The sequence below is a fragment of the Meleagris gallopavo genome, chromosome 1 (assembly GCF_000146605.3).
Source record: "Meleagris gallopavo isolate NT-WF06-2002-E0010 breed Aviagen turkey brand Nicholas breeding stock chromosome 1, Turkey_5.1, whole genome shotgun sequence".
Lineage (NCBI taxonomy): Eukaryota > Metazoa > Chordata > Aves > Galliformes > Phasianidae > Meleagris > Meleagris gallopavo.
The window spans coordinates 169,798,098-169,806,209 of NC_015011.2; the positions used below are offsets into that span (position 1 = coordinate 169,798,098).

General features: G+C 38.9%; 1 long non-coding RNA gene across 1 annotated transcript in view; it reads right to left on the reverse strand.

Moving 5' to 3' along the window:
- LOC104917550 overlaps nucleotides 1-7,849 on the reverse strand; it is a 33,593-nt gene extending 25,744 nt beyond the window's left edge. The window contains exon 1 of the long non-coding RNA XR_796948.2: nucleotides 7,702-7,849. This is a non-coding gene — a long non-coding RNA (uncharacterized LOC104917550). The remainder of the gene's footprint in view (nucleotides 1-7,701) is intronic.
- Nucleotides 7,850-8,112: the final 263 nt, after the last annotated feature.

An 8,112-nucleotide genomic window follows, 5' to 3' on the forward strand; every position in this document is an offset into this window, starting at 1 on the left:
TGACTTTCCTGAGTGATGAGGCGACAGAAGGACCTTGTTCCACTTTCCACCATTGTCCCCACATAGTTAAAAACAGCAAATCAGTTACAACTACCAAATCACATACTGAAAGGTAAGACTTTATTCCCAAAAGTCAGTTTGACATGAATTAGAAAAACGCAGTCTTTAAAAGAACGTATTAAAATGAACAGATGCTGGACACCATACTTCATTTGGGATACTAACCATTTTCAAAAGGCTTTACCTGTGCCCATTTCTCACCTCCCTGAAATGCCAGTTTTCCCCTCCTTCATCCTTTATTATCCCCCTTCTACATCCAGTTCTTACCACTGCCACCACCAAATGCTTTCACATCAATCTATCAGTTTTCCCTAATTTATAAATGCCATTTATCTTTGCAATCTTTACCTTTCTTTTTTTATTTCTCCTCTGGATTTTGCTTTCCTGTCTCATCTCCTGTACATAGTGTAAGACCAAACTGTTGAGGACAGCACATCATTACCCATAGTGCACTTCTGGGTGCCACAAGATTTAACTGTAATTAATCATTATAGACAGAAAATAGTTTTCTATTATCCTTTCAGAAATTAAAAGAAATAGGAAATCACCCAATAAGAAATAAAAGTCATTATCCTATTTGCATGGTATGGATTAATTTCAAGATGACTTGTGTAACAAGACTTCCAGACAAAATTGATTAAATGACACTGCAGCAGCCCTGAACTAAAATAACGTTTTATAAAAATCCTCCCTACTTAAAAGGAGTCAAACACTGTGTTGGGGTGTGTGACTCCACATTTATTTTTAATAAACTGCAGGAGCTTCGTATCTGCAATGTTAAAGCTCTTCATTCCAACAGATGCCCTAATCCCACATGCAAGACTGCACTCTTTGTACAAACTCTTGCTTAGATTTTCAGGATAAGGGTATTAAGCTGCAAGATACACACTCATCAAAATGCCTTGCTTGAACAAACTGTAGATATTATAGCTTTCAAATTAATAATGAAAACTTACAACTTCTGAAAAAAATCATTAATGAAATATCTGATCCATATTAAAAAAAAAAAAAAAATAGGCCGGTGCTTCTAGTAATCCCCTGTTGATAACAGGCATTCCAAGAAATATTATCTGTTTTCAGAACGTTTTGCACTTCTCATGAACAAACAATTTTATTTTTTGAGATTTATATCCTTATAGAGAGCATTAGAGCCCAAGTGTTGCGCTGTAATTGAAACGCAGAATTCAGGTCTGCTCTGCTAAAGCTAAGAAGCTTATGTGATCACGGGGTCTGCAAACATGTCTCTCTCTTCCCCTCCCAATAGTTTTCAACTGCTTGGGAAGCATTACCCATTTTTGCTAGAACAGTGACCTGAGAGGCAGTTAACTCACTGTGTGCTCCATGGAAACAGCTGAGTAAAGAACTGCTTCTGATGGACAACTCTGGTGTGTGCCACAGCTGAGACAGGGCTGGAGGAAAGGCTCAAATCACGTTACAATTAACAAAGCTTTCATGGAGAGAAATGTTACCATCATCATCAGATGAACCATAAGATAAAAATTCCTAAGAAACTGAACTTTACTAGCCCTAGATCTCATAGAATAACATGTCTGCTGTTAATATTGACCACAATTAATCAGGAGGAGGAAGAAACTGGAAAATAAAATATGAAAGATGCACGTGTTACTGCTTTTTAGTCTAAATCTTCTAATAAGGATTGTCTAATAAAAACTTTTAATCAATAGAACTTCTCCTTCAGACTGTGCATTGCTGGGAAGATCTCAAATGAGCAACACAACTTCTTACGGATATAAAATGTAGAATTTTGAGGTACTGAAAATAACCATTTAATAATAACCACATTGAAAGTGCATCTATGGACTAATCAGAGCAAATTTCAGAGCGGCGTTTCAGAGCAAATTCTGATTAAGATAATACATTAAGCTTTCCTTCTAACTCATTTCAAAGCACATCACAACACAATATAAAAAAAGGAGATACAGAGATAAGTGATGTTAAGTCTGTTAGAAGTACTTTACTAGAAGTGACATAAGTATATTCCCATTTAATAACAGACTACAACTCTGTTAGCACATTTAAAAGTGGTTGGTGGGTTACCTGTCGCCTGCCCTCAGTGCCAACACCAACTGCAGGATCGTTGTGGCATCTCAGCACATGCTGAGGCTAAAGCCATGGCCCTTGGCCAGCAGCAGGAAGGCCAGTACTCTCAATACCAAGTAAATCCTAGCTATGTTGTTCTCATAGAATCACAGAATAGCTCAGGTTGGAAAAGACCTTAAAGATCATCAAGTCCAACTACAACCTAGCCATTCAACCCTAACTCTAATAACCTTCTGCTAACTCATGTCCCTGAGCACCACATCCAAACGGTTTTTAAACACATCCAGAAATGGTGACTCAACCACATCCCTGGGCAGCCTATTCCAGTGCTTAACAACCCTTTCTGTAAAGAAGTGTTTCCTGATATCCAACCTAAACTTACCCTGGCACAACTTGACACCATTTCCCCTCGTCCTGTTACCTGTCACCAGTGAGAAGAGACCAGCCCTGCTCTCGCTGTAAGCACCTTTCAGATATTGGAAGAGAGCAGTAAGGTCTCCCCTCAGCTTCCTTTTCTCCAGAATGAACAGCCCCAGTTCCTTCAGTCTCCCCTCATAGGACAAATTCTCCAAGCCCTTCACAAGCCCTGTTGCCCTTCTTCTGACCTGCTCCAGCACCTCCATGTCTTTTCTGTACCAAGGTGCCCAAAGCTAAACACAGTACTCGAGGTGAGGCCTCACCAGTGCCGAGCACAGGGGTTTTCCTACAGCTTGTCAGGTATATGTATGATGGTATATGCAGAAGTCCTGCAGAGGAAAAACATGCTCTGTTCCTAACCAAAGTCTCCCACTAGTTGATACAAAGATTCTTTTTTAGATATTATGCAAATAACATGTATTTGAAAACCAATTACTAGCTAAATAAGTACACCTAATAATTCATTCAAAAGACAGCAGCATCACATAACACTGTTGAATGTTTCCACTCCCTCACATGCATAGCACTCAAAAGTTCCCATCCGACCAGAGAGGGGTGCTCTGGAAGGGATTCCTAGAAGAATTCTGTGTTCCTTGTCACAGCCCAGTCACGATGTTTTCCAGTGTCTGCTCCAAGACAAACCACAGACTATGATACAAGAAATAAAATAAACCCACATCCTCACAATCATTCATTTCACAACAAGGACTGAGACATATATGTGAACTCCTTTCAAAGCACTCTAATTATCTGTGCTCTTGCGTAGCTCAAATAAAATAAAGCACTCTCCCTTGAAGTACAGGCCAATACTCTATGGACTTGAGCAACAGTATTCCTATTATCACAAACCATACTTTGTTCAGCTCATTTAAAAAGATGACAAGGAATTTGTAAGATATATTTTTTTCAGTATAAAGTTTCAAGAATTGAGTTTCAAGTACAGAAGTGAACACACACTACACTTTTGCCTTTAGGCTTTCAGGCACCTGCTTAAAACATCTATGGACGTTTCTTGGCTGACATGAACAAAACAAATCAAAAAAAGTAAATAAGATCTACGATTTTTACCAAGGCAGTATTAGAAAACTTCAGTTTTCAGGGGCAGAAATTCAAGTTTTAAATTTAGTTCTTGCCGCCCCTGACTGTACAGACATCAGAAATTCTCCCATCGTTCCCCCAGACAGGCATCAACACCTACAGCAGCCTCCTGCTATGGCAGCCTGCACAAATCCACAGCTGCTGCAGAACAGAACGAGGAGACCTGTTGCAAATATTCACTGTACCATGGAAGTGTTACCATAAACAGGTTTTAATGACACATTGGTAGAAATATTAGCAACCAATTAAGACGGTGGATTAGCACATTGAGCAGTCTACTGATTTCTAGTCTGCGGGAGGTGGACCCTCGTGCAGGAACCACGGTGCTCCTTTCTGGGCCAGTTTGGTAGGCATACGGAAGTCACAGATGTCTTTTCTGGAAAAAGGAAACACAAAACATCCAGCCCACCTCACACAGAAGTCAAAAGAACACTCGTCTCAAACAGCACTCTGCAATCTCAATCAAAGACCAAAAATACAAGCCCTCAGATGGAGCACAGAGACTGTTCAAAGCCTGTAAAAGGTACTGCAGAATTCCACCAGCAAACTGTAAACTTTTCAGGACCCTACACAGGGCTGCATGCAAACACTGTAAAGTTCGAAAAAGTCAGAAAAAGGAAATACCACAAAGAAATCCATGCTTAAACTCACGAGCATTTACTGAATAATAGTGGCTGGTAGCATTCTACCACATACTATTTTAACATTTTCACAAACACGTGGTCATCTAGCACAGAACTTAGTTTTTCCACCAACATCAGGAATTTAACATTATTCAGAAATGGACTGTAAATTTTAGAGATAAGTATCCCACATTCAAGATGATGCCAGTACTGGAACTGACCATTATTCAGAAACAAATTGTACAACTCAAATGCTTTAGGTTCTTTGCATCAATCTTTTGCTCTTCTTTTCGAATAAAGATTTCTCATCTCTGAGGAGATCTTTAGATGTGTTTATTGATGCTGTTTGTATATAAAATACTTGAACACTTAGTGGGACAGCTGTTGGAACACTAACTTCACAAGTTATCCACATCCAAAGTAAAAGACCTAATTAGAAAGCATGGGCAGGCTCTCTACTTAATAATTAAAAATAAGACATCAACCATCTATTCTACAGGAGAAGCTGAGAATATCCAACAAACTGATGATAATGGGAATCTCTGAGAAGCAGCTTCTGTTCCAGACCTTGCTCTGACACAGGCAAGTTACCTGAAGCCAGGCAGTTTCACACCCAGTTTGGTATTAGAAGCACTGCAGCCCCAAGTGTAAGGATGTGGGCAGAAGCATCTCATTTTCCCCAAATGTTACATTAGCACAAATCACTCAATTTAGAGGAAAACATTCTGTGAATTTGGGCTGAGTATGGCATCAAAAACAAATAAGGCAGCAGTTAACTGGCAGAAACTTGCTAATCTTCGAAGTAGCCACAGATACAGATTGGTCACTTACATTGGTTCAAAATGATCACAATCTTAACATCTGAAAAGGACATTAAAGTTTGTTATGTGGTTTTTAAGCCAACTCCAAAGTAAATAGCATCAGGTTCACCTCGAATATGAGATGCAAATTATCTCCATTTTCTTACAATTCCCACTGATGCATCTGTTGTTAGTCATCATCACAGACCCCAGATTTAATTTAGTGCAGTCATTCTTATATTCAGTCCTCCAGGCCATAAAGCTGAAACACTACAAGCTGCATCATGGAATTTTCTCCTGTAACAATAACTCTAAAATTAGAGAGCAACAGCCTTCTGTACACACTATGATACACAGAATGTTTATGAGTCCAACAAGTGTATTCCAGTTTTATTTTCTTATCCAAATTCAGACTGAAATTTATTATACAAATCACTGCTATCCCTGCCTGCTTACAGACATATGACAGTCTTCCCTTCCAAGATTTTGATCAAACAGTCCAAGATAAAGCGACACAGCAATGATGCAGATCATTCTCAGATACTGTCAGTCAAGTAAAGCCCGCACTGGCTCCCTGAAAGCTTTATTTTACTAGAATAGGAACATGTAAGGAGTTCGTTTATTTTATCATAATGACCCACTAATAGGAGATCCACACAGATTGAGGAAAACAAATTAAGTGGTCCACTTTTGAAACAGAAAACATGAATTTAAAAGCCCTAAAACATTAGTACTGGTAAATACTCAAATCTCAAATATGTCATCTAGAATCCAGTCAGCTTGCAGAAGATGTTTCTGCATGTCACGAATAACTAAGATGTGTATAAGCACTGCAGGAGTAGACTGAAAAGAAAAACAAACCAGAACATAATACTTCCACAGGTTTGATTTCTCTCTGAAGTAGAAGCTCACTAGAATTAATAGAAGCCAATGACTGTAACAACTGACAGTTAGGCTCATTACAAAATGGCAGATGCTATCTGGAAAGGCGAGTTAAATAATTTATCAAACAATTTCAAATATCATCAAATTCAGCGCAGCCGCCATTCAAACTGCTTTTAGCATCTGATATGGCTCTAATGGAAAAGTATGAGCTATTCAGAAGCCCTTGCTATTAAGCAGAATTATACTAATGTTTTGAAACGTTACCCAGACATGTCCAGAAGTGACACACTATGAATCACATTACAAATACGTTCTCCTGCTCTTGAAATATTACCAGCAACATCCAAGAATTTATGCAAATTAAGAAACAAGTACTTTTGGCAGTCATGTGTCACAATGGAGAGCATGGAGATTTTCGTTCCACACAGCCTAAACCATTTTTTTTTCCTACTGAATTAAAAAAGATACACACAGCATTTACCCCATAACAGCATTATAAATATCAGCCAAGGCTTCTCCAGAGAATTAAACAATGCCCATATGGTACAAAAGCAACTTCTTAGTAATAACAGCTTGTACTCCATTGTTCAAAGCACATCCCTTTTCAAAGAAAATGTAAGTCAAGATTACAGTTGAAAGCTTTCCTTTCATACAAGTGAGGGGGCTTTTACACCATTCCAGTATGCTTTAGGGCACTGTTAATGATAGAAGGACTCTAGAAAAAGTAGGGAGAAAAACGTCTCAAATTCAGGTAAGCAAAGACAACTGGGCAAAGACAGCTGGATGAACTGAGATGCTAATTTGATTTAAAAAAGAAAACAACATATAGTCTTCAATGTTAAGGTGTTCACTTTATGAATATCAAATTAATATATTAATCTGCTATTAACCACATTCAAATAAATAGGGAATGTTAAGCACAGATTTGGAAAGAATAAATATCCAATTCATGAGTATGAAATCTAGCAATAATAGTTAGTATGATGCCATGAAACTATCAGCACATTAGTCCAAAACATTACGTTGTCTGCTAGCTCCCAGGACTACACAGCATATGGCTACAGTCACCTGCAGATGGATGCACACGAGGTGCCAGGGACAGAGCAAGAGGAAAGAAACAAATTGCAAGATGGGAAATTTCTACTAGATGAAGAAAAATTCATCACAAGTGTGGTCAAATGCCAGCACCACTACAGCCAGTGGGAAGATGGAATTTCCATCCCTAGAGATGCTCAAAACTCATCAGGGCAATGGCTGAGCAACCTGATACAGCCAGGTCTGCTGTGAGTAAGGGGCTGGGCAGATGACATCCAGAGGTTTTTCCAACCTGAAATACTCTATGATCCTATGATTACAAGCTTCTTTCTTGAAATCCCTTCCCCTATTGGACATACACATTTCCTTTCTCATTTACACCCTAGGATGTCTCCTGTATACTTACAGTGGCTTTAAAACAAACAAACAAAAAAAACAACTTCTCCTTTCTGAGAAATCATGATGAGATCATCAGCAGAACTAGTATAAACAAACATGGTTTGATATAACTAATGGTTTTGTCGCAAGAATCAGCTGAAACACAGTAGCTAAAACAAAACCAAAGGGTTAACGCACAAAATAATGAACAACACTGCCAGTTATCACTCCTACCTACACCGCCAACACGCTGCAGATCTTCTAAACAGAAGTGACAGTACAGAAGAAAACTACAGATCAAAATCTCTCAGGTAATCCCACAAAAAGAGCCAGCAGGTACCTACATGATCAGGTGTAAGTATACACATGGCTGACACCTTGCACCTCAGCCTGAAGACACGGCCATGGAGGAGGACACAGCGATGAGCACCTTCCCTCCTGTGCTTAAGGTGTGACCTTAAGATAAATTCTCCCTAAACATGCAAAAAGTAAAAGCATCAGTGCATACCTGTGGATATTAAGTGGACCGTGCTTATAGACTCATCCTATCGATTTTTTTTTTCCTGAAACACAAGTATTGGCCTTAAAAGAAGGAAAGAAAAAAAAGGCAAACAGTCGAACACGTGGTGTTGCTATTTTTGTAGGCAAATAGCCCAGCCCTTCAGAAAAACGGCACAGGACACCTGTACCAGCACCTCACCCAAAAGGGCGCTATTTAATAACGAGCACAGGAAAAAAAAGAAAAAAAAGAAAAA